Source organism: Alligator mississippiensis, chromosome 7 (assembly GCF_030867095.1).
Source record: "Alligator mississippiensis isolate rAllMis1 chromosome 7, rAllMis1, whole genome shotgun sequence".
Taxonomy (NCBI): Eukaryota; Metazoa; Chordata; order Crocodylia; family Alligatoridae; genus Alligator; species Alligator mississippiensis.
This window is the reverse complement of record NC_081830.1, coordinates 61761681-61788631: the sequence shown is the minus strand read 5'-3', so window position 1 is coordinate 61788631 and position 26951 is coordinate 61761681. Positions and strand designations below refer to the sequence as shown.

Below are 26951 nucleotides of genomic sequence, written 5' to 3'. Positions count from 1 at the left end.
TAGCATCCAGTACCCTGACTCACCCCCATTCCCTAACCATCAAATCACAATCCTTGCTAAAAAACAGTCATCTACCATGTCAGGCTTTTTGTGGTTCAAACAACTTTTATTTTCTTTTTTATAGTAAAAACACTAAAAAGCACATATGCGCTGATGATGCAGTGTAGGAAGTCATCTAAGGACTTAACGTACCAAAGCCCACCTTCAAATAGTCAACCCAGTCCTCCATATTTTTTATATTTTTTACCTTTCAACCCCATTGCTACAAAAATCCAATCCTATTATCTGGTGCTTATTTTTAAGAAGCTTTATTTAGGTTCCTTGGCACATAGAATCATAGGGTGCCTATCCACCTGCTCTGGGGTGGGGGTGGAACGGTATTTTAATAAGAGTGACTCTCAGGAGCCACTCTAATTAAAATGCCCTCGGTGTCTCATATTCAGTGTCCTGCATTTCAAAATGGCAGTGAGGCACTTTAACTAAAGTTCATTCAGGAAGCTTTAGTTAAAAGCACCCCCGCTACCATTTTGAAATTTGGTGGGAAGCTGAATACATGAGACACTGCAGCATGCTAATGCGTTTTGATTAGAACACTAATCAGAATGCATCGGAGCATGTGTAAAAGTACCCATAGGGTTGGAAGGGACCTCAAAGGCTATGTAGTCCAACCCCCTGCATAAATACAGTATGTGATATTTTTAAGTTATTCCAGATGGATACCTATCCAACCACTTCTTGAAAATCTCAAGAATCATGGGGATCATCTCATGCACTGAAGCGGGTTATTTAAACGGTATCCACGCATCTGTGCAACAAGAAATCTTTGAACTGCACCAAGGGCACCACAGCATTACAAGAGGAAGGGAGGAGTTAAAGAATCTGATGGCCTGGGATGAACAAAAACTGCAAGAGAAAAATGCATTATTTGTGTTCTCATCAACCGCTGCAACTGCTAATATCATGTGGTCTACCAGAAAAATCCTAGCAGAAAGTCAGGAGTGATCTTATCTATCTGGATTAAACACTTTTTCCTTTGGTAAGTGATTCTTTTCTCCAAGATCAGCTGAAGCTATCTGATTGCTCAATGCCTCATCGACTATAGTTGTGCAGAGGCTAAAACCCACCTTTGCTCATCTTTCAAAACAGTTCATCTCTGATAGGCCTGTGCAAAGTGGCTAGTATTCACTTCAGATACAAATTCAGCCCATTCGGGGGACAGTGATTCAATTTGGTAATTCAAATCACTGTCTCAAATTGATTTGGCCAAATCTGATTTGAAGATTTGGCCACCGCTGAATCAGCAAAATCTCCAAATAAAACAGGGCCCATCCCCCGCCCACTCTCCCAGCCCCATCAACGGCAACCCTGCCCGGCCCCAGCGTTCCAGCTCTTCAAAAAAAAAATTTTTTTTAAACCCCGCACTCACCGGCTCCTGCCAGGAGGAGGTGGAGGGGTGATCCCTGCTGCCCCCCACTGCCCTGCACTGCATGGGGAGCTCTGCTAGAAGCCCCCAGAGGCCCCAACAGCTGCTGCAGCAGTCGGTGAATGTGGGTTGGGTTTTTTTTTTGTGTTTTTTTTTTAAAGCACTGGGATGCAGGGTCCGGGCGGGGCAGCCATTGACAGGGCTAGGAGAATGGGTGGGGGATGGGGGCTCGTGGCAGAGCCCCCCCATGCAGCATGGGTCAGTGCAGGGCAGCGGGGATTGCCCCCTCTCCCTGCCTGGCAGGAGCCAGTGAGTGCGGGGCTGGGGTTTTTTTGTTTTTGTTTTTAAAAAGCCTGGATGGTGGGGCCGGGCCGCGCAGCCATTGACAAGGCTGGGAGAATGGGCGGGGGTTGGGGGTGCTCAGGGGGCTGGGGGAACAGGTAGGGGATGGGGCCTGATGGGGGTCCCCTCCTCCAGACCCTCCCACCCCCTGCTTACCAGCATGGAACCCAGGTCTAGCTCCGTGGCTGTGAGTGGGGACTGCCTGAATTGTCAAATCTCCAAATCTTTCTCTGAATCTTCTCCTAATCGATTCAGAGGCTTTGAATTGATTCGGACCTTTTTATTGGTCTCCTGATTCAATTCAGATTTGGAGATTCGGCTGCCGAATCAGGCTGAATCTTCTCCAAAACAAATCAGCACCTGAAGCTTCGCACAGCCCTAATCTCTGATAATGGTCATCATATTTCCTTTGAGGCTTTCATATATTTGCAAGCACCTGCAATTTCACCATATTCTATTCAGTCCCAGGTTTTCCTGAAGCAGCAGTGCTCATCCTTTAGGTGCCACAGGCCAGCTGAATGGCATAAGGCTGGTCTGCAGGCCAAGTCAGGCCCTGTGCACCAGGATCAGGCCTTGCACTGCTGCCTCTTCCCCATGTTGCCGGCTAGATAGGGGCTCTGCACTGTTGGACTGGGACCCAGCATATCCTACATCACCCCTACCTGGGGCCCCACACTATCCCCATCAGTCCGGCGCTGACAGATCAGGGCTCCCCACCACCTCCCTGGGGCTCTAGCTAGCCCTCGTGTGCCTGGATCAGGTCCAGATCACTTCTGTGTGCCAATCTAGGGTGCTATATATGGGGCTCCCCATGTCAGGAAATTTGGCATAAGGATAGTGGCCACTGCTACCAAATTTTTGAACCTGTGGGAATCCCTGTAGGCTGGAAAGCATGGCATCATGGGTGTGATCTGACCCATGGACCAGGGGCTCAACATCACCATCCTAAAGTAAATGTAATAGCCTAAAGCACTACATTTTGGAATTGCTTCAAACACTGATACAATTTGACCAGCTTATAATATTATGCTTGTTCAAACCATCAGCTGTTAGCCAGACATCCCAGGTCACAAGGGCTTCTATAGAAGGAGGTAATGGTTTGTGTAAATAAAAAAATATATATACCCACCACTAGTGTCCTGGGTCTCTGTAATCTCAATAACAGTAATAATACCACTAATACTATTTTAAAAATGCCTAGTTGAATATACTTTTCTGAATAACATTCTCATGCTAAGTAGTGAGTGACCATGTTGGTCCCCTGGCTTCATTTGTATATATTTGCTTATAGCTTATGCTGGTCTTGTGTTCTGTATGTGTATCATGCAGTTTCATGGAGTTATAATTAGTGATGAAATTATCCTCTAATGGTACAAATTTTAGTAGATGTTAAAATTGCGTCATAATTGTTATTCCATACTGTGAAGCACTATAAAAGCTGTAGTCAATTCTTCTTTAGTACACTGTGGGAACAATGAGTATTGAGAAAATAGAGTGCTGATTAAATTAAAGTGCAAACAGTTTTTCCAGCTTTCATATTCTTTTGCAAATCCATTAATTGCTATTCAAACATACAATTAAGTGCTTGCTTTAAAAGTTATTCAATAAACTTTTGCTTCTAAGATCTGAGTCATCCTTTCCACATTATGCTTAGTCCACTTTACTCAAACCCTCCTAGGCTAGGGACAAACATTCAAAAAGCCTGAGCCTAAATTGATTCAATCTTTGTAGGTTAGTCTAACCTGGCTAGGCCGAACCAGTTTGTAACTCCACAGACATCCCAGACATGTAGGCACATGGCTGCAGTGGCTCAGGCTAGAAGCCGGGAGGCACTAGAGCAGCCCTCCCTTCCCTTCCATAGTGCTGAGCTTAGAGGACATGGCCACACCTGGGAGATGCTCTGATTAGGGAGGAGTCCCCCCCGCTTTTCACCAGCTCAGCAGGGAATTGATAACACAGTGTTTATCACCCTATTAAGAAAACAACAGAGGGACCTTACCAGGTACCTGTTGATTCTGCCTTTGTCCCATCTGCCACACCATGGACTGTAGCCAGCATGTGGTCTGCTAGCTAATACACAGGCACCTCTCAGCAAGGCAGAGGGGAGGGGGTATTTCTGCTTAACAGGGAGTAGCCTGCAGTCTGTGCCGGAGCCCCAGCCAGGGAGCAGAGGGGAGGGGCCAGCCTGCTGTGGAGCAGAGAGCCCCACCCAGCCCAGAGAACATGCCAGGATGCTGAGGTGTCTAGTTTAACTTAAACCAGCAAAGGGTCTGGAACAGACATTGCATAAACCGGTTTGACCCCAATCAGTTAAGTCTGATACTACATTCAACCACGTTTATCTCAAACCAGTTTCAGCCATTTTCAAACTGGTTTATGTGCACTGAACATCTGTTCTGTTATGGGTTTAAACCGATTTCTGATCACTTAGACCAGTTTATGTGTAATATCTGTCCCTAGCCCTAATGACCTGAGGTCATGCCAGCTTGTCAGCCAGCCATGAGCAGCAGATAACAGGAAACTTATGAAGGTTTCAGTGCCAGTGGCTGAAAGCTGGATAACATAAACCAGCATGAGTGTGAACCAAACTGGTGGCCCCTCCCCAAACTTGAAGGACTTAGCTCATAGTTTTTCTGAGCCACAAATAGTGGGAGTTGCTGTACCACGGACTTTGTTCTTTCAGAATACCCATGTCAATCTTTCTTTCCTAATAACTAGTTTGCATTAGACTCACAGCTCTATATATGTCAGAAGAAAGGTGTGTCATGGGATCAGAAAAGTACATTGAAGAGGATAGATCATATTTCTGCACGCTTTTCTTTCTGTCTCACATAAAACAATCCAGTGTCATTGAAACTGTTTTCTCACAGTAAAAGGTCCAGGGCATTAGAGCTCTGATGCAAAGTTCCATGAAGATAATAGGAATCTCTCCATCAACTTAATGGCCCTAAAAGAGTATGCCCTAAAAGAGTATGCTTCAGGCCCTAAAAGAGTATACTTAGTATGCAAATAATCAGATAATATATATTTTCTCCTCTAAAGCTGTCAATTGAGAATGCCTGTATTGTATCCAAATAAAAAAAAAAAAAAAGAAGCAACTTTTCTAATATAGTTTTAAGTGAAAGCCAATAGAAAGAAACCCAATGACTCCCAAGGGCACAGGGAAGGCTCTAAGATATCCTTCTAATTTTTGAACCTGCAGCCGGTCAGTGATGCAACCAGAGAATGGGAGTCTCCTGAATTGGACTCCTTAGCATGCACTGCCTCTCCTCAGGGGTGGCATACTACTCTTCTCTCCAGTAGGTTTTCCCATTAATTGTTTATTATTTTGGCTCCTGATTTTTTATATCTGCACTTCTGGCTGTCCTTGATGAATATTCCTCTTATTACAAATTACCTTTGACATTATACTGTTACAGACATGACTTGCCCCTTCTTCACACCTTTTAGTCTCTTCTCTTCCCACTGTTTACCTCTTTTAAAACTTCCTTGTATTTTCACATAGTTATTTAGCATAATTTCACCTTCACCTTTTTGACCTTAACACAACGTTTTCTTCCTTCTAGCTCTATTTTCCACCCCGAGTTATTTTTATTACCATATCTTATTGTTCAGCAACCAATATTATAAATCCTTTAAGCCTTTCCTACAAAATCCATTTGTCTATAATATATTTAAAGTAATTACAGAATATTTACCAGTAAAATTGGCTCAAGGTTGACAGAATTCTCCAGGTTTTCCATACCAGACTATCACAGATACATACAGGCAAGTTCAGATCTAGCGCTGCATAACATTAGAAACTGTTATTTCCATGCCAAATCAAAACTCATCTCACCCCAAATTTGAAGTAATCTGAATCCAAATCAGAACTTTGTGACTTCAGACCATCTCTGTTTTTACATTAGTGATGGGGAAATAATGTAGGATCATGTTCATAAGCACTGAAACAAATAAACCCAAATAAACGCAATAAATGCAAATAAACGCAAAGTTTATTAACAGGGAGCAATGGTCTTGAGTTTCAGCAAGGGAAGTTTAGGTTAGATATAAGGGAAAAACTCTCTCACTAGGAAGGCAGTAAAGCACTCAAACAGGTTACCCAGAGACGTGGTGGAATTGCCATCCTTGGAGGTTTTTAAGACCTGGCTAGACAAAGCTTTGGCTGGAATGATCTAGTTAGGGATGGTCCTACTTTGAGCAGGGGGTTAGACTAGATGGTCTGCTGAGGTCCCTTCCAGCCCTAATTTTCTATGATTCTAAGTTGTTTCAGCAATATTCACTACCTTTTTAAACCAAAGTCTCACAAAACAAACACATTAGAATAGATGTTTGCATGAGGCTTATGCCTGAAGTGCTTGGGCAACTGTCTTGAAATCCTTCATTATTCCCTCCTTCAGGCATCCACTCAAAGAGCAAAACATTACTGCCTGACCATCTAGCTCCACAAATAATGAGCACGGACAAACAAATATCAAATAACACATAATCAAAGTGAATTGTTAACTGAGGTCCTTTCTCTTGGCCCAGATTGCCAGAGGTGCTGATCCCAACCATCTCCAGTTTGAGACAATGGGAGATGCAGATGGTCAGCGCCCCCTGACAATTAGGCCAACTAAGACTTTATCAAATGATCTTAGATAAGCATATTCATCAAAATCCAGCTGCACTCCAGATATGTCACAAGCAGAAAAACATGCCGAATTCCACTAAAAATGTGAACGCATTACAATTTAAAACGTTTTTCTGTAACTCCCTGCTTGGATCCCAGCTCTATGCCTTTTCCTGTTATGTATATTCCATGTAGTGGAAGCTGATTAAGTGGCTGTGGTATTTTCCTATTAAATAGGTTAGCAAAATAAATGACGTTGTTAGTAGGATACCAGGACTAGCACCAGATTGTGTGTTTCTATTATTGCATTTTAACTGGCTCTGCTCCTGCTTTGCATCATTTTGCTTTTATGTGTTGGGTGCTAGTTTATCACTGAAAACAGCAAAGGTTTGGGCCTTTGCTCAGTGACAGCTGGAATGAGGCTTTTTATCCCTGCCCGGCTCAGACATACTAACAAGACCTTTGGAAGCAGCTTCAATAGTGATCTACTGCCCCTCCTATCTTAGGTTACCATAGAAATAGGAGGCACTGCAAGAGACACTGTGTTCACTAAAGTGGCTGAGAGAGATTGATTGGTGCATACAAGCTGTGCAGAGACACTAGAGGAGTGGTAAGAGGTCAAGGAGAGGTGAAGTAGTTGGGGGTGGGTTGGGGAGAGGAGAGAGGTGAGAGTCAAGGGAGGGGCCCAGTGCTGACTAATAGAGGGTGTGAAGGGGCATTTTGGCCATTTTATCAGGTAAGTAGAAACCATAAGACGCTATTATTTAACTCTTTAGTGCAAAGTTAGCAATACTGGCTTAAATTTTAACTAGCATTTCCCCAGATTAAGTTTCTTACAGGTTGTCATGCGACTCCTAGGCTTTGCCTTCACAGATAATTAGGGTCAAATTTAAAGTTGCCCCTATACTTACACATAGCAACTGCCTAGGCTGCACATTCCTAGCTCAACCTCCAACACAGTCCTGCCTACCTCTGGATGATTGACTCCTGTAGAGGAACATCCTCTCCACTTCCTGGCTCTGTCCTTGAAACGTCCCTCCATGTTGCATAGGGAGTCTTCTGGAAGCAATCCCACAATGCTCATTCCTCATTTCATGCCTTTCTTGTATCCCACTGCCTCTGTTTACTGCCAGCAAATAGAGACAATCCCACAAGGAGAGACAAGTACTTTACAGTCCCATTCCCAGAAGGGGAATGGTAGGAGAATGTGTTAGGGAAACAAGCAGGCAGACTGGGCTTTGGGATGCAGGGACTGAGACAGACTGGGGATGGAAGCCCACAGCACTTAGGCTGGTGACCTCAAGGTCAACCCTAAACATCACATGGGGCAGCAACCTGGAAGGGAAGCACGCCACATATTGACCAAAGAATGTGGGTGAGGGCACTGGGGCAGGGCCCATGGTTCAGAGACAAATGGGTAAACAAAAACAGCTCTACTTGCCCTGTACCTCTGCAGTCTAAACAACCCCGTGGTTGCCCACACTGAAATGCTCAGCTTCTCTCTAGAGACTAGATCAGGGAACTGGGGAAGTTTAAATGGTAACTGCAGACTGTACACCACAAACCTCTTCTGACCTTTCTATCTCCAACTTTCATAGAACTTTCTAATTCGGGTCTAGAAATAGTGGACAAATATCTGGCCTAGGGACAGAAATTACACATAAACCAGTATAAGTGATCAGAAATCAGTTCAAATCCGTAACACAAGAGAAGTTCAGTGCACATAAACTGCTTTCAAAATGGCTAAAACTGGTTTAAGATAAGCCTGGATGGATGTAGTTCCAGACTTAACTGATTTAGGTTAAACCCATCTATTGAACTATTATCCCAGATCCCTTCCAGATTCGAGTTAACTCACAGTCCCCCCACATCCTAGAATGCTTTGCACCTTCCCCACAAACCCTCCCTCACAGTGTGGCTGGGCCAGCCTTTGCCTAAGCTGTCTGCTTCAGCAGAGCAGGGAGGTATGCACTAGTGCCTCCCGGCTTCTGGCCTGGGCCACTGCAAGCATGTGGCTGCATTTCCAGAATCAAAAGTGAATGTCTGTTCACTTGCTTATTGGTTCAATCTACACAGCTTAGACTCACCTGCAAAGATTGAACTGATCTAGCCTCAGGCTTTTTGACTGTCTGTACTTAGCCCTAGTAAACTGGATGAAGCCCCTACACTACTCAAACAGAGAGTGCACATGTTACTGGTTTATACAGTCTAGCTATCTCCCCTGCTTGTGATTTATTATGGTCTCTGGAGTTACAAATAAAACCAAATAGAAGCTTTGGATTTAGGTTCCCCACAAGCTTGGCTGTTCTAGAAGTTATCTGAAAGATGTCTTCTGTCTCAACCTTGTGATTCCTTCCACATTTTTTTGTAGGCTAGACAATTTCATCTGATTACATTAATGAAATGGGTGTTTCTTCAATAACTGATCAACACTTAATAGCTAACAATAGTGCTATTTAAATTGTTGCCATTAGGCTTCAGAGTTAATTCTCCAGAAGATGATACTAGGGAGGACTGATGAAGAGTGAACTGCAGATACACAGGGAAAAGCAGAGCCATGAAGAGTCTTGAAAGAGCAAATCAATCCTTGGCATCAATGTAGTGAATAAAACTGATGGAGGGGCTGGTATTGGGTAGAAAGGGATAAGACCTTTAAATGTGATAGAAGCTGATAAAGGTCTGGGCTGTATTAACAGAGAGAAAGAATTGAGCTAAGAAATGTTATGAAAGGAGAACCAGTAAAATTGGACCAAGCCTAGGTGACAGGGGAGCATGAACAACACATCCCCCCAGCAGCTGGGGGGGTACGTCAGCACTGGCGGAGGTGGGAGCACAGTGGCAGTAAGTGGGGAGCTTCTGCAGATGCTGCTGGTGCTGTCGGTGGCCAGGGGGCTGGCGAGCACTGACCAGGGGTCGGCGACCACACGCACCAGCCACCAGCAGCAGTGGCAGTGGCCAATGGCGATTGCTGACCACCCACAGATGCTGCTGGTGGCGTCAGTGTTGAGGGGAGGGGTGGTAAGCGTGCACCCCCTACACGTTGCCAATGAGGGGGAGGATTTAAACATGACTTCTCAAGGTTATAAGCCTATATAGCACAACTGATGATGATAGAAGAGGGTCTTTGTTGCACTCCAAATCTCTAACTAGGCCCTACCATTAACAAGGTTGCCCCTCTCAAATTGCACAGCAGTGAAACCATTACAGATACAAGCAGATGTCTTGTTGGGTTGAACACTACTCAGAGCTATATGCACAAGAAAGAAACATCACAAGCAAATCACTGGACCAAATACCAGCTCTACACGTCATGCCAGAGTTAGATGTGGAGCCCACTGTAGAAGAACTCAAGGGCATGCTATATTGGGAACTATCAGGGGGAACAAGAACAATAGGACACCCAAAGCTTCACTATAAAAGACACATGCAAGCACGATATGAAGGCATTTGGAATTGATCCTGGCCAATGGGAAACCTTGGCAAGCAATTGGAACAAGTGGCATCATCTTCTCCACCAGGGCATTAAAGTCCATGACAGGAATTGGCTCCAACAGCTTGAAGAAAAAAGAATCCGTAGAAAGCAAGCAGCTCCCGAATAACCCACCTCTGACACGTGCATTTGCAACTACTGCAAATCTCAGATTGGACTATTCAGTCACATGTGACACTGCAAACTATCTATGTCATAGGCTGCAATATCCACCTTCTCTCGCAGATGAAAGGATGCCAGTACTAATAATGAGCCTACTGTTTACTTGCATAATTCAAGTAATTACTTGAAAGCCAATGTTGCTTTTGAGAATTTCCTGCTGGCGGAAGAAGTTCCTGCTGAGCTACATTTTTTTCCCTTCACATTGCCTCTATCAGCAGAACCTGGGTTACTTCAGGAAATGGGAAACTAGGACCCTAAATTGGTGCTGACTCGCTCATACAGCAGCGGACAGCAGACAGTAAAGTTGAAGTAGTTATGAAGAAGAAAGAAGAAACACATATGCATAATAATTGCTTTAAAATGTGTAAGAACATTCTTCTAGATGTCCCACAGACAAGGATGTCCTCAATGTTTACAGTCCCCCTTCTCACCCGCAAAAAGCCCCTAGCCTGGTTTACAAAGGAAGTAAAAGCAGCTATAAAATTAATTATTAAACAAACATACATAACAAAGGAAAAAATAAGGAAGTTGATAGTAATCAATAGACATCAGAAATAGGAATTGTGGGAAATTGAGGGGGACATTAGGAGAAACCTATTTCCAGTAAAGCCAAGGACAATTTAAAAAGTTATTTAAGCACCGCAGAAACAAAAAGAATCATAAAAATTATATTCATCCATTACTCGGTGGAAATTGTGGGAATGTCAATAAAAAAATTAAGAAGTTTCAGAAGTGTGCAATAAATAGTTCTGTTCTATATTTGGGAAAAAGCCAAATGGTGTATTAATTTCCATAGTTACCAAGGACATTAATTAATAGCTACTAAAGCTATATTTTTTTTAATCAATGGGCCTACAGAAGAATACATCTAGGTGTTTTAAAAGAACTGGCTAATCACCATACTGCATCTTGGAGCACAGAAGAAGGTCTAGAGGACTGAAAGGATAATAAGGACTATTGTGCCAATATTTAAAAACTGTAAGTGAAATAATCCCAATAATTACAGCCATGGCATTGAGAGGGTAATAGATTTCAGGCCAATTGATAGCAGTATATGGAAAACAGATCTCAAGCTACCTTTCTAACTTCTTAAGAGATTACCAGCTTGTTTGATAACAGTGTTGATTTCATAAATTTCAGTGAGGCATTTGATTTGTTACTGCAAACATTTTGATTACAGAAATAAAATACAAACATAATAAAATAGAAAACATAATATTATTATTGATAAAGCTTTCGACAAAGATGACACTAGAGTAGTGTTACATATTGAGGAGCACATTGATAGAAAGCAATCTGAATTATTTGGTGTTAGGAATAGATGTTTCAACATAGGCAAATATAAAGTCATATGTCGGGGAAAGAAAGCATGTAGTCCTTATTTACAGGACTCTATCTACAGAAGCAGTAACTTTAAAGGCATTCAGACAGGGAAATATTTAATAGCAGAAGATTTTTTGGCACTGCTACTGGGAATCTCATGTCTAGTTTTGATACCCCAAATTTGGAAAGAGGCTGATAAATTAATTTGGTTCAGAGCAGAGTCCTGGATACAGTTAAAGGACTAGAAAGTGAGAAGGTTAAGAGGAGGTTTGATCACAGTGTACAGTTTTCTAAGTGGGGAACAGAAATTTGATAATAGAGGACTCTTCACTTTAGCAGACAGAAGTATACATAACAAGAACCAATGGCTGGAAGTTGAGAGCTAGACAAAATTCATACTGGAAAAATAAGGTCCCCAGATGTTAGTAAAGTGCTATGATGAATGCCATAGCTAAGTGGCTATAAATGTACTTAGCTGCTCCATTGCCATAGCTTTCACTGTATTTATTTCTAAATTTACTTTATATCAAATTCTATCATTATGCATAAATTAATTTAGTACCTAAAATCATAATAAAGCAATGTATAAAGAGCACATAAATCTTTGCCAATTTTCCTTGATACACAACTTATAATTAGCGTAAGAGGAAGCACCTGGGTTTTGGTTTTGTAAAGCAAAAGGTATGGGCAATTTGGATCAAGATACAGTAAAAGCTGTGTTATCCGGCACCGTTATCCGGAATGCTTTATTAACCAGCATGCTTATCAATGCGGCAAAAGTGAAACTGAAAGTCTCACCGTGGCACTTCCAGTTTCACCGAGTTCCACTTCGCTGACTTCAGACCATGGCCCAGAGCAAAGCATCCTGTGTATCCTCCTCTTTCAGACTGCCTGGCAGTCAGGCCAGCTGCTGTGAGCAGTAGTAGAGCTAGGCACAGCCAAGAGCAGCAGCAGCAGCAAGCCCACTGGGAGGAGCCAGCTGGCCCCCATGGCACCTGGACCAGCCTACACCTGGCCATCCAGTAGCTCCACCACTGCCGCAGTGCTCCCCCAGCTGAGCAGCGCACTTGGCCGCAGCACGCAGAGCAACTACACAGCCCAGGGGCAGGAGCCAGAGCATTGAAAGCAGGGAACCAGCCCCAGCAAGGCCAAACCCAGGGAGACCATGGGGCCGCTTCCGTGTTGCAATGCCCTGGCTGCTGCCCCTGGGCCTCATGCAGCTGCTCCAGGCACTGTGCCTGGGAATGCTGCTCAGCTGGGACAGCCCCATGGCAGAGGCAGAGATGCCAGGCAGCCAGGTTTAGGCTAGCCCAAATGCTGCAGGGACCGGCTGGCTCCTCCTGGGGGACCTGCCACTGCTGTGCTCCTAGCCACACTGAGCCCTGCTCCCTGGGCCTGGCCTGACTGGAGCCACTTTCCTGCTTGCAAAGCCCTAGGTTCTGCCCCTGAGCCCCATGTGGCTGCTCTGGGGACTGTGCCTGGGTATACTGCTAGCCTGGGCCAGCCCCATGGTGGTGGCAGAGCTGCTGGCCCAGGCTAGCAGTAGCTGGCCTAGGTGCAGGTTGGCTTAGGTGCCTCAGGGGCTGGCTGGCTCCTCCCAAGCAACCTGCCACTGCTGCTGCTCCTGGCTGTGCCATGCCCTGCCACTGCTTGCAGTGGCTGCCAGCTGCTGGGAGGTCTGAAAGAGAAGGCTGTGATCAGGCAACTGCAGTGATCTATAATTCTGTGAGCAAGCGGTAGCAAATTCCCCAGCAGCATCTGCAGCTCCCTAGAGGTGGGTGAGAGTGATTCAGGTGAAGTTGACAGCAGCAGTTAGGGAAGGGGGATCCCTGCTTGTCTCCTGATTGATGCCATCGACTTCCCCTCCTGGGGACATGTGCCCTGTGCTGGACCTGGGCCCAGGCATGGCCCTAGTGGGAGAAGAGGCCACTAGGCTGATGTCCCCAGGTCCAGTGCCTGCTCCCAAACACTCTGCATTCTCCCCGTTATTGTCACAAAGATTGGGTAGCAGCTGCCTCCATGCCAGTCACCCTCAAAAAGACAGTGGCTGGGTGACAAGAAGTCCCTACCTCCTCCCTATGTATCCAAGGTGTGGGTCTGGCTCCTCTCACTCCCTCCTGCCCCTTAAAAGAAACATTGGGGGTGGGGGCCTGATGGGAAGGGCCCTGAACCTTGCTTGTGGCTGTGGAAACCCCACGGGGAAGGCAGAGAACAGGGGCTGTGCAGCACCAGGCTCTGCTTCACTTCATGGTGGGGGTGCACGCGTACATACACTTCATGCAGCCCCTCGTGCATGCCCCAGCATGGAAACAAGCCCCAGAACTTTCCCCCTCTTCTTTCTGCAGCAGAACGGGGGCCTGAAACACTCCATTCTTGGAGAAGCAGCGTGGGGGGTTCCTCTCTGGATCAGGTCATGGAATCCTAAAGGAGTGGGGCTGGGAGGGACCTGCAAGGGTCACATCTAGCTCAGCCCCTGCCTGAGGCAGAAGCATCCTTGTCCAGACCATCTGGTACTCTAAACTCTATATAAAACACCCAGTAGCCCTGACACAAGGCTCCCCCACCTCAGCTGCTTGAGCAGTGAGCTGGGAAAAGCCAGGCAGACCCCAGCTGGGGACCCTGCAGGCCAGGGTGGGGGTTTAAACCCCTGCCCAATCAGACTCAGCCTGTTGGGGTCTGGCCACATGCCCTTCCCCATGTCACCTTCCCTCCAGCCTTGTGGCTGCTGCGGAAAGGAAGGGAGGACTTGCTCTAGCACGTACCAGCTTCTAACCTGATCCACTGCAGGCATGTGACTGCATTTCCTGAATCAAAAGTGAATGCCTATTCACTTGCAAATCGATTCAATTTACGCAGGTTAAAACAACCTGCAAAGATTGAATCAATTTAGGCTCAGGCTTTTTGAATGTCTGTACTTAGCCCAGAGGGGAAATTGATCCATAAAGTGCTTATAGCCTCTCCCAAGCTTATTTAAATATCCTCAGTGCAGAGTGAAGTTATTAGGTGATAACTCTGAGGCCCAGGGAGGTGTGGAATCAACATTCAAAAGCTGAGGAAAAGAAGAGAAGGGAGCTAGACTGGCCTCTCACATGTCAGTTTGAAGGGCACACAGTGGATGAGCTGAGCAGAACTTTAGATCTATAAAAGCTTTGACAAACATAGACCAGTGTATAACTTTATTTGAAATAAATGATAAAGAAAGCTGATGATTTTTCCTATGCCTTCTACCCCTCCCCCACGCAATACCTGAACACCAACTTTTCTTTCTTTGTCAATGTGGCTTTTATTTATCTATATTTTCAGTCTTCTCCACAAGTGTGCCTGTTGGTCTAACTGACCATTATGTGGCTAGTCTGTGATACCACAGGAAACCTGGCTCCACCATTTTGCTACAAAGCCCCCTTAAAGTGCTTCCTTTTATAACTTGTACTGAGCAGTGTTCTGGAGCATGCTACAGTTATTTGGGTCTCCTGCATGTTCAGCTTTATTTTGGGGCATTTAAACTTAGCCAACTAGCTTTTTTTAGACCCTAGTTGGTTGCAGGACAAACAGTCTTAAGTCCAGAAGCATATATCAGCTGGTCATCTGTGGCAATATGTTTATTCAAGGATCCTAGCTACTTTCAGGGAACAGCCTTCTCCAAATATAATCAGAGCTATTTAAGTAGCTGCTCACAATTACCTCTGTAGAGTTGTACAAAACACCACACATTCCACTATTGAGCAATAAACTCCTAGAGATATCATGGACAACTAAAGGCAGCTGGGTGTCAGATTCTTTAGAGATGTTTATGATCAGTGCTGGAAATGGATGTTTACTTTTGTGGAGCTCAAGCCTAACATAGTTAGCCTTCAGATTAGTGTTGGAGCTCTCAGATGTGCACAGCAGTTGGACACTTACTAATATCTCTTACATCGCAGCCTCTATTTAACAAGCCAGAGAGGTTAAGTAGGCAAGCAAAAAGCCTGATTCATCAATATGTGTATTTAATGAGTGACACAGCAGATCCTCTTAGCCCTCTTAAATATGCATAGGAGAAGGATTTCAGATTATGGGGGAGGAATGGGAAAGTGGTGGCAGCAGGTTTAGTGCTGTAGCATGGAGTCTTGCATGCTATTAATAGAGGAAAAGTGCCATATCTTTCTACATATCACCTTGCTTGTGCCCTTTCCCCTGACAGCTCTCTCCTTTCAGGGGGTGGAGTGCTGCCTCTCCCTTTCTTCCTTCTCTACTCCTTTGTTCTATTTCCTTTTCTCACTCCTTGGTGGCTATCTACTTCCCTATCCCTGTTTCCAGAAAACTCATATTATTGTCCCCTCAGTCTCATTGGCAGCTGCTCCCCCCTAATTCTACTCACTCCCACTGCACCCTCAGTTTGGACTCCACATTGCTGCTGGCTCACTTGAGCCCTGAGGCCCTTAGTGTTTGGGGACATACAAGAATTAACCACCTCCTGGCGAGAAGAGTTATGCTGGCTTTGGCATGCAAAATACCCTCTCCAGTGGCCCAAATAATAATTTTAAAAAAAATCAAAATAGTTTGGGGTTTGAGAATTTGTTAGGGCTGTTTCAAAATAAATAATCTGGTAACACTGACATGAATTTGTTAAATGCGCCAGTGATACTAAATCAGAATTTTTTACTGCAAATTTTCAACCAAGATTAGCCAGAGCTCATGACCCATTAACAGGTAAGAGCAGAAAGTTAACTTTTCTCCTTGCAGCCTTTGAAAGATCACTTTTGGAGCAGGTGTTTTTGGGATCTGGGTCATCCTTGCGCACACTGAGGAAAACCTTCAGGCTGCGCTGGTTCTTTTCAGAGACGCCTACTGAACTTTGGACCACCTCTCTCTCAACATTGGGAAGACTAAAGTGCTCTTTCCATCAGCCTGCCCCAGGCCATGAATGTGACCCCTCCTCCCCAAATGACTATCGATAAAAAGATTCTGGAGGTAGTTGAGCACATTCCTTACCTCACATTGATGAGGAGATCCAGCACAGGACTCCGGTGCGTAAGTGCCTCATTTGAGAAATTGCTTTGGCGTGTCTTTATTCATCACAGCTTCCAGAAACACACCAAGATTCAAGTCTGCAATACAGTCACCATCCCCACTCTCCCCTACCGATGGGAAATGTGGGGGACCAACTGCCATCATCTCAAGAGCTTGGAGAGGTATCACCAATGACGCCTCTGGAAAAACCTCCATATCAAATGGGAAGATCACTGCACAAACACTAGCATCCTTGCTGAAGTCAGTGATAATAACAGCAGTGTCAGTGATCCTCCAGCACCAACTTCACTAGACCAGATATTGTATGTGGCTGTCTGACTCAACTCCCAAAACAAGTGCTCTGTTCCCAGTTCAATAACAGCCTGAGATCTCATGGTGGCCAGAGTAAACACTACAAGGACATATTGAAGGCATATCTCAAGAAAATGGATGCCATCATCAAAACCTGGGAGGAGCTGGATGCCAACCAACTCCAATGGTGCTGCAACCTCAATCAAGCAGCAGCCCATTTTGAGGTAAAGCATCTTATCCTCAAAGCAGAGTAGGGAGAACAAAGGAAGGAAAAGGAGAGAATTCCTAGCCTATGGCTTACTCTCCCCTGCAAAAAGAGCTGCAACTTCTGTGGATGGGTCTGTGGCTCAACTCTTAAGTCACCTCAAGACCCATCAATAAGCTGCGGTAGAGATCATTCTCGAATCAAGGGATTTCCAGGGACAACCAATGTTTCTGGGGTAATAACATAAAAAAAAATGGAGTAAAATGATAAGGGGCTGAGGAGATATAATATATGAAAGCAGGCTAGGGAATTCATATCACTTACACATAGGAGAAAATGGTAAATGTCTAAACCCTTGAAGTCATTATTTAAAAGAGGGGAAGGAATTATTTGAAGTGATTAAGGAAGGATTTGACAGAGTAAGAGTGAAAAATTAGCTCACAGAAAAAAATTTCTTAGAGCAGAGTTGATTAAATAATAGAATTACTGGCTGGTGGCAACATCTCTAAAGACTTTCAAGAGCTGAATAGATAAAAAAAAAAAAATATGTGGAAACTTAACACAGAGCAGAGATCTACAGACCCCAGAGTCCATTCCAGTTTGGATTCTGGCTTCCTGGCGAGCTATGATAGTACACCACAGAAAATTTGAACAAATGGTTTAAGTTAATTCACAGTCCCCCAGTATCCTAGCATGCTTTGCAGCCCTGGGCTGGGCTGGGCTAGGCTAGGCTAGGCTGTCTGCTCCAGCAGAGCAGGATTGGTCCCCACCCCTCTCCTCCCTATCCAGAGTACTATCACTGCTCTGGCTGGCTGAGAAGGGGGTGGGGGTAGGAGCCCCTGGTCCTGAGTGCCCTCTCACTGCTCCAGCAGCAGGAGTTGGGGGCATGGCCAGATGCCAGTAGCCTGAGAGGAAGGGGGGGGGGGGTTAATCCCACCTCCCATTGACATGGGACCCCAGCAGAGATCTGCCTGGCTTTCCTCTCCATTCACCACTTGAGCAGTGAGAGTCAAGTCAAGGCATGGCCAGACCCCGGGCCAGGGCCTGAGATGAAGAGGGGGAGGGGGAGGGAGAGGGAAATCACAGAGAAGCAGGGCTGGCCAGCCCTCCCGTACAAGCACAATCTAAAGAGCAGAGGGTTTGCTTGCAGCATCCACAACCAAGAACACCCACCAGGGGAGTTCTGTGTTGCTGGGGAAAAAAAGCCACCTAGGGCTTCCTGCAGCTAGTCCCCACCTACTCACCGCACCACAGTGGAGCCCATCACTGTGCTCCTCTAGCCCCGAGCGCTGGTCCCCTCCGTGCCCACCCTCAGCAGCACCCATGGGGTGCCCTGACTCAGTCCCACCGCCCCAGCCCCAGGGGAGGTGGGTGGATGGTGGGGCCAGGCCAGGCCCTGGGGACAGGGCCCTTCCCAGTCAGCTGTGGCTCAGGCTGGGGCCACAGGAGTGGCATGCCTGGATTGCTCCCAAGCCAGGCTGGGCTGTCACAAAGCCACTGCAGCAGGCAGGGCTCTTACCCCCACCCCCTCCGCCCCCCACTGTGGGGCTGGTGGTGGGGCTCTGTGCAGCACTTCCTCAGGGCTGGAGGGGTACAGCTCTGGGCCCTGCTAGGGTGTGGGGCAGGGGAAACCGGCCACAGGAAACCCTTGGTGACCTTTTTTCCCCAGCAGCAAAGGCCCCCCTGGTGGGTATTCTCAGTTGTGGGTGCTGCGAGCAGACCCTCTGCTCTTTAGATTGTGCTTGTACGGGACGGGCTGGCTGGGGATCAGGCAGGGGCTGGCCTAGACACCGACTAAGGACTTCTGAAGGTCCCTGCTAACCCCACTTCTCTGCGATTCCTCCCTCCCACCCCTGAAAAGCCTAGCAAGGGCCACTTCCCCCATTCCCCTCCAGGTACACCCCAGCTAGGGTCCCTGCAGGCCAGGGTGGGGATTTAAATCCCTCCCCGATCATACTCAGGCCTGCCAGGACCTGGCCTCATCCCCACCACAGCTCAACTTCCCTCTAGTCTTCAGTCCACTGCAGAAGGGAAGGGAGGACTCACTCTAGTACCCCCCAGCTTCCCGCTTGAGCCAATGCAGGCATGTGGCTGCATTTCTGGAATCAACAGTGAATGTTTATTTGCTTACAGATCAGTTCAGTCTACACAGGTTAGACTAATCTGCTAAGACTAAATCAATTCATCCTCTGGCTTTTTGAATGTCTGTACTCAGCCAAAAGTGTGTTGGTTTTGCACTAATAGGAATTCCAGCAATCTATATATGCATTATTATTACAAGTTACTTACCACTTTGGTACCTAAGAACCTAATACTGGCCAAGTTCGCAGATGACACCAAACTTTGGGGCAAAGCATCCACACCAGAAGACAGGCGGATGATCCAGGCTGACCTGGACAGGCTCAGCAAGTGGGCGGATGAGAATCTGATGGTGTTCAACGCCGATAAATGCAAGGTTCTCCACCTTGGGGAAAAAAACCCGCAGCATCCTTATAGGCTCGGCAGTGCTATGTTGGCTAGCACTATGGAAGAAAGAGACTTGGGGGTCATCATTGACCACAAGATGAACATGAGCCTGCAATGCGATGCTGCGGCTAGTAAAGCGACCAAAACGCTGGCTTGCATCCATAGATGCTTCTCAAGCAAATCCCGGGACGTCATTCTCCCCCTGTACTCGGTCTTAGTGAGGCCGCAGCTGGAGTATTGCGTCCAGTTTTGGGCTCCGCAATTCAAAAAGGATGTGGAGAAGCTTGAGAGAGTCCAGAGAAGAGCCACACATGTGATCAGAGGTCAGGGAAGCAGACCCTATGATGACAGGCTGAGAGCCCTGGGGCTCTTTAGCCTGGAAAAGCACAGGCTCAGGGGTGATCTGATGGCCACCTACAAGTTTATCAGGGGTGACCACCAGTATCTGGGGGAACGTTTGTTCACCAGAGCGCCCCAAGAGATGACAACTAGGTCGAATGGTCACAAACTACTACAAGACCGTTTCAGGCTGGACATAAGGAAGAATTTCTTTACTGTCCGAGCCCCCAAGGTCTGGAACAGCCTGCCACCGGAGGTGGTTCAAGCGCCTTCATTGAACACCTTCAAGATGAAACTGGATGCTTATCTTGCTGGGATCCTATGACCCCAGCTGACTTCCTGCCCTTTGGGCGGGGGGCTGGACTCGATGATCTTCCGAGGTCCCTTCCAGCCCTAACGTCTATGAAATATCCTTCCTTGAATTGGATCAATGAGACCATTTCTGCAGTGAAGTTTTACTCTTCATAAATAAAGAATCGGACCACATGTGTTGGTGTGGATCAGTGGAAATTTAATTAATTTTAAATGACAGGATATAAGCATCAAGATTTTATGTATACTTAGCAAGCCTACTCCATTCCCTGCACACTCATCATTTCCACCTAAGTCACCAGGAAAACTAGGCATGCTTGGAGAGCTGGAGTAGGTACAATGCATTATATTATAGTATGGTATGCCATCTCAGAACCTATATTGACGGTCTTCTCCCTTTTCTTCATCAACTATTGCTACAAATACAATTACCGGAAAAGTTAAGATCATATGATAGAGAAGCCTGAAAGATTCAGAAGGCAGTTTTATTTACCTCTTCCTCCCTCACTGATAATGTAATTAATTGTGTAATAATATAACTAGGATGACACATGCCAATTTCCAGCATTAAAGTTGTTAGTGCTCAGTTCATAAGCAGAGATGATGGGAAACAAAGGGATATTTCTAAACTGAAATAAAGGGCCACAAAATAGTGAGCCACTTAGATATCTTCCTCGTCTTTCATTTTTTTTGGCCCTTTTCTTCCTGCTCCAAGAAATAACCGTGTGAATATGAACTCCAGCCTACTAAGGCCAAATACAGGTCTTTTTTTCCTGTTAGTTTGATTACAAGGGTCTTTGTTCTATCAGTTGTAAAATCTGTCAATAAAGCAATGGACTCTCTTGTCCCAGGCCCCTGTGAAAGTGACAAATCCAGGTTTAGTCTAAGGGAACGTGGCTTGCTTGCAATTACTTCTCCTCTGAGAAGAGTTCAAAATGGCCTAGTATATTTAAATCACACATACAAGCAGAAAAAGCAAGATGTTCAAACTTAAAAGCATTCTGTAATATATAGCCGGGGTTTCTCTCTTCAACATTGCCCATATTCCATCACTGAGGTTTGCTTCTTGAGCAAAATAGCACAGCTGCATTTCACTTTTCTTCCTTACTGATAATCAAGCTCTTGCATCAGAAACACATAATGCAGATATTTACACATCACTATGTGTCACAGAATCTCTCTCGATGTTTTGGTATTAGTACAGTAGCCATATAGCAAGGAGAGGAATTGTGTTAGAGCTCAGAGATTATCTAAATAAATATTTGTTTTCACCATTCTCCATTCATAATTTAACACAGTAGTTAGAGTACATACATACCATGATACTCTAGTGTATGGAATCAGACTTAATTAGTGCCTCCAGCTAATGGCAATTATCTTATATGTCAAGCTGTAAGGGCTTATGCCTGTGGGAGCAGGTGGTTCCAAATTCTACCCTTGCTATTGTCACTTTTCTGTTATTTACCACTGGAATTGTGAAGGTCAGTTACCACGGTGAGATTTTTTTAAAAGGTTAGCTTTCAGCAGCTTTCCCTACAATTTTCCACACTTAATTTTTGCACATTTAATTTATAGTCTGAAGTCATTTTTAAACAGTTTGCATCCTTTTAAATAATTTGATTTGGGAATTTCAACAATGTAATCTCAATAAAGAAGTTGGTGTTCTCACAGCTTCTTTAAAATGGTATGTGCAGTACTTTTAGGTCTGCAGTGACAGCCTTGAAACTTCTCAATGAAGACTAGAACCAAGCTTTGCTTTCCTCTATGCTGTTTTGAATGACATCACACTAGCTTTGCACCCATGTAGTACAGAGAGAGAATTTGTCTTGTGGATTCTGCAGTGGTGGATTAGATTCTCTGGAATGAGGGAATCTAATTCTTGGGGCAGTGTCATTTTCTGCAGACGGATACTCTTTGTTCCTCATAGTTTCTGGCAACATAGTTGCCAACACATGCTATTAGCAGGTGGCATAAGTCATATGTGGAATTTGCTATCATAACATATCTTCCATTCTTCTGTCCTGACTGAAGTGCAAATATAAAATAAAAACATAATGACCGTTCCTTTTCAAAGCAAGAACACAGAGTTAAAAGCAAGCTCTGATATAAACTTTCCAAATATTTCAGCCTCCCTGTCATAATTTAACCGCTCAGCACATGCTCTTTTTTAGTCAGAAACGCAGGGGGCACATTACAATAGAATCATACTTCTTGATGTCCGTATGTCAGCTCCTTTTCAGGATCAGCTGTTAAAAAGACAGCATGCATTAAAAGGAGATAGCCATCATGAAAGTATTTTATCCTGTAAGTTGAAGCATCCATCTGTGCCACATAACTAACTGTTGTAAGACTGGCAGAGCATAGTGAACTTTGTACAGACAAGCATGAATGGGAACCTTCGCAGATGTAAATGTTATGCAGTATAAACTATTCGCATAGACTGCAATTTAGCAAAATGTTTAAGCATCTAGGTAAAGCATAATTTAGTGATTTGCTGAACTGACCTCTTAATCATTCACTTCTGATTTGGATATGCTTGGGAAAAGCAAGAGAAATAACCCATTAATGAGAGATCTTCTTATTCTGCTTTTTATTGTTTTGTATACATTGATGCATTCTGATTCATGTTTTTGCATTCCCAAACTGAGCCATATCCGGTCACTATGATTAACTCACTCTTCCTGAAACAGTAATGAGAGACTATGGCTTTTAGAAAGCGACAACGTTCATAACACATAAGTAGCGCACTTATTTTTTCTAACAGGAAATTATACTTCAACTGCAAGTTTGCACTGGTACCGATGTATCTGAAGTCATGAACAACCTTCTAGAGTTTGGCTTCTAGGCTGGCTCAATCCATTTTTGAAAAAGAAATCCCAACAGAAGAGGAAGTAACTTCCTTTGGTCCAATAGCCTACTGATAAGAGTAGGGGTCAAACTCACCGGGGCTCCTAGGTTGCATCTGAACTGCAAGGATCCCTGCCAGCCAGATCCAGTAGCAGCAGCAGCAGCAAGGGGGTTAACACAGCCTTCGTTTGCCCACCTTGCCACTGACGTCCCCAGTAGGGCTCTGTAGCTAGAAATTTGGCAACAGGCCCATGCCACTTGCCATGCCCCCAGATTCCCAGGCACTCTAGGAGCCCTGTAAGTTTAGGGTGACCATAAGTCTCAGTTTGGCTTGGACAGTCCCAGATTTTGTAGGCTGTCCTGGGTAGTTGGCCAAAATTCAAACAGAAATCCTAGAATCACAGATGTGTGGAGCAGTTTGGCAGGGAAGCAAAGTGGCATGGTGTGCTAGGTGGGTAGGCAGGCAGGCACCACTGCTGCCACCCACACATACCCGACCCATCCTGAGAAGCAGCTGGAGGTGAAGGGTAGGGTGGGCTGGGCTGGGCACTACTCCTCCTGTCTAGGGTGGGGATCAACCAGGACAAGGTGTGGGGGGGAAAGAGCACTGCTGTGAGCACAGGCAGCTCACATGGGGAGGGCATGTGCATGTGGCAGCCCTCCCAACCATGGCACCCTGGGCAGTCGCCCATGTCGCTCACCCTTAAGATTATCACTGTGTGGTGGACAAATTCACTCTGCCAAATTCTTTTCTTAGTGTTTTTCTAACAATGTTAGTACATTGTCTTGGCACTGAGAAAAGAATTCAGCAGAGTGAACTTGTCTGCTGCATTTCGTCAGCCTTAGTGGAGTGCGCCATGTGTGACCACCCAGGGCACTGTGGTCAGGGAAGCACCACACACACACACACACACACACACACACACACACACACACACACACTGTATGAACTCACATCAGTGCTCTCCCTCCCACCTCAGGCAGAAGGAGTGGTGCCCAGCCCACCCCCTGCCAGCCACCAGCCACTGTTCAGGAGCACCTGGGCCAGGCAGGTGTGGGTGGGGGTACCTGCCCACCTGGCATACCATGCCGCTCTGCCTCCCCACTGGACTGCACCCCGCTACCATGCCTCTGCTTCCAGCAGCATCACTGACTTGGGGGAGAGGGTGGCAGTGTCCAAAATTTCCTTTAAAATAATATGGTCGCCCTACTTCAGATGGATGAAATGGTTCCATAGCCAAGATCCAGTCTGTGGGCTGCATCTCTAACCCCCTTGTGTTAGAGTGCTCACCCAGTACGTTGGAGCTCCAGGTCAAAATCCTGCCCTGCCTGATAGGTCATAAAGCCATATCTCCCACATCCCAAGACAACACCTTAACTACCAGGTATAAGGGATTCTGAAGTAGGGTGTAGTAAAGCTCTCCTGTTGAAGTTGTCCTGTTTTATGTAAAATACTTAAGTATTCATCAGAGCAGGGACTGGCATCCAGGTCTCTTCTTTCTTGGGTAAATACCCAAACTACTAGTTACAGGGCACATCTACACATACGCCTAACTGTGCAGGTGTTACTGCACAATCATTTAATACTTGCTACTGCACAGTCCTGGCACGGCATGGGTCATGTCCAACCCTACAGCAACAGAGTGTCTTGTGTAGATGTGCCCACAGAGTATTGTTTCACTTTCATTCCCATTCTTGCCCACTGACTATTTAATTAATACATACCTTGTAGAACAACATCAATAGAAGAGATGGAAGAAGCTTTCTCCACCCCCAGATTAGCCCACACTCTCTGGTTAAGATGCTCTTCTGGGAGCCATGGGTTTAAGTCTCCAAAGACAGACGAGGGGTTTGAATCCAGGTCTCCCAAATGCTAGTTTATATAAAATACTTGGGTATTCCACACTAACCACCAGGCTACTTGCATGGGGGAAAACATATTATACAACTACCTAGAGATTTGCACCCTACAAGCAAAATGTGGACAAAAGTCCAGTTTGTGAACCACTGTCAGGGTCTAGGCATGCTGAACTACTAAATGCAGGCAAGACTTAGGGATTCTTGTGCATGGTGGTCAATTAGAAACTTAGACTTCCAGGGATTTTAGGCACCTCCAGGGTGAGGCAGGGTTTTTGTGAATCCACATTTTGGACTCAGGCATTTATTGTAACAGTAAGGTGCCTAGGGTCCTCTTGTGGCTCTAATTCAGGCTGATAAACCATAGTAAAAACCTACAAATGAAGGCCCTTAAGCATAAATCAGATACATTAGCCTAGACAGCACAGCATCGCTTCCACAGGCTTGTTAAATATTCTGTTACCACAGAATTTGTCACTAAGCAAAACAGGGTTGAGTATCTCTTTGAATTGTGAAAGCTGTTTTCATTATACGCAACCAAAGGGAAACCGGACTCAAGTATCATAGATTCTGATTGTTACATTTCTTGGTTTAAAGTTTAATTTTGTTTGCCACCATGCCTAAGAAAACTAAGCTCCAATAATTTATCACATGAAGATAATAAAGAATGCTTCATAGGAACCATCATCATCCTGTAAAACACCCTTGGCATTGTTTTATCACCATCTCTGCCACCAAAATAACTTGTTCATTGGATCATACAGACAGGTAAAGGGTAATTTTTTGCTTTTGTTATTTAAGATCTTTCAAGTCCTGGACAAACCAAAATTGTCTTGTTCTGCAGTTATGCTTGCTGTTAAATGCCCTGCTATATCATTTTCCATTTCACTATATTTAAATCATCTGCCAGTCTTCAGAAGAGAAGGACTAAAAAAAAGTTCTCTTCCATGTGTCATGGCATATCCCATTAGTAGCACGACTATGCTGGGATGCAGAATATAACTACTGAACCCCAGCAACGCTAGTAGCATAGAGAAGGAATGCTGGGCATAGCTATTACTTTCTACAGTTCTGCTAATATAACAATTCTGCATGTGCACCTGGTTTCATCTTTCTAGATCAGGAGTGCTCAGTCCCCAGATGGTGAGACAGATCTGACCTAGGGGGCTATGTCATCTGGCCTGCCAGGCTCCCCAGGGGTCCAAAACTTTGGCAGTAGTGGATTGGTGGCAGCATTAATAACCACTCCTGTTGTCAAATATCCTGGCCCATAGGGAACCTGTCAGATAACATCGCCCTGCACACTAGATGGGGTGCATAGAGCTAGACCAGGGCCACACAGAGCCCAGTCCAGTGTATGGGGCTTGATCTGGGCACCAAAATTATCATGGACCAGACGCATACCGCTCATCTAGCCTGTAGGGCTAAAAAGTTAGGTACCACTGCTCTAGAAAGGGTACTGTGGATGTATCTGTGTGTCACCTGACTTATTTCATTAACATTCTTTTCCTAGTGCAAACTGTGATTATATAAAATATCTCCATTATGTTCTCATGTTGATTGGCATGTCAGGATGTAGGACTGGAAGCACTGCAGAAGTGGTATGCTCAGAGTCTGAATTGAGCATCCCACAGAGAATATTTAAAGTGACTCACTAGTGACCACTAGGAAGCATAACCTTTTTCCTCTCTTGCTTCCTCTGTATTACACAAAGGTTACAGACAGCTGTAAAAAGATCCTCAAGCCAAAACACACAGTTGTGCCCTTCATTTTTAATTCTTTATGTTAGAAGATGTTTTTACCATTGCTCAATGGTTAAATTATTTCAGCAGGATTAATTCTGTCAAAATAAGTATTAAATTTACTTTTAATTCCATCAATTCCTCAAGATTTGGCTAATACACAATTTTGCACAATACATTCAACTACCTGCTTAGTCACTAAATACTTAAAGTAACAATAAATAATTAAGGTAATAAATTACTGGCTACTAAAATTAACACCCTTAACATCATTGATTTGTATGCATATGGCTACTTAAGTGAACAAAAAATTTGCTGGACTGGGTCCCCAAGTGAAGACCAGTCTCAAAACTTGCCATCTGCAGCAAAGACTTTTAAAATATCGTAGTTGGGATAAATGAATACCAACATATTGGCTGGTATGGGAGAAAGGACTGCTTGCAGAGTCTGTATCCTATTACAAAAATACTAGTTTCTGTATGTTGCATCTAAGACTCTGATATACATTACTCCAGATTATTTAGAATCTA

General features: G+C 45.0%; 1 long non-coding RNA gene across 20 annotated transcripts in view; it reads right to left on the bottom strand.

The window, feature by feature from the left end:
- Window positions 1-26951, bottom strand: part of LOC109284199 (uncharacterized) — a 190123-nt gene that overhangs the window by 29500 nt on the left and 133672 nt on the right. The gene's annotated exons all lie outside the window — the stretch shown is intronic.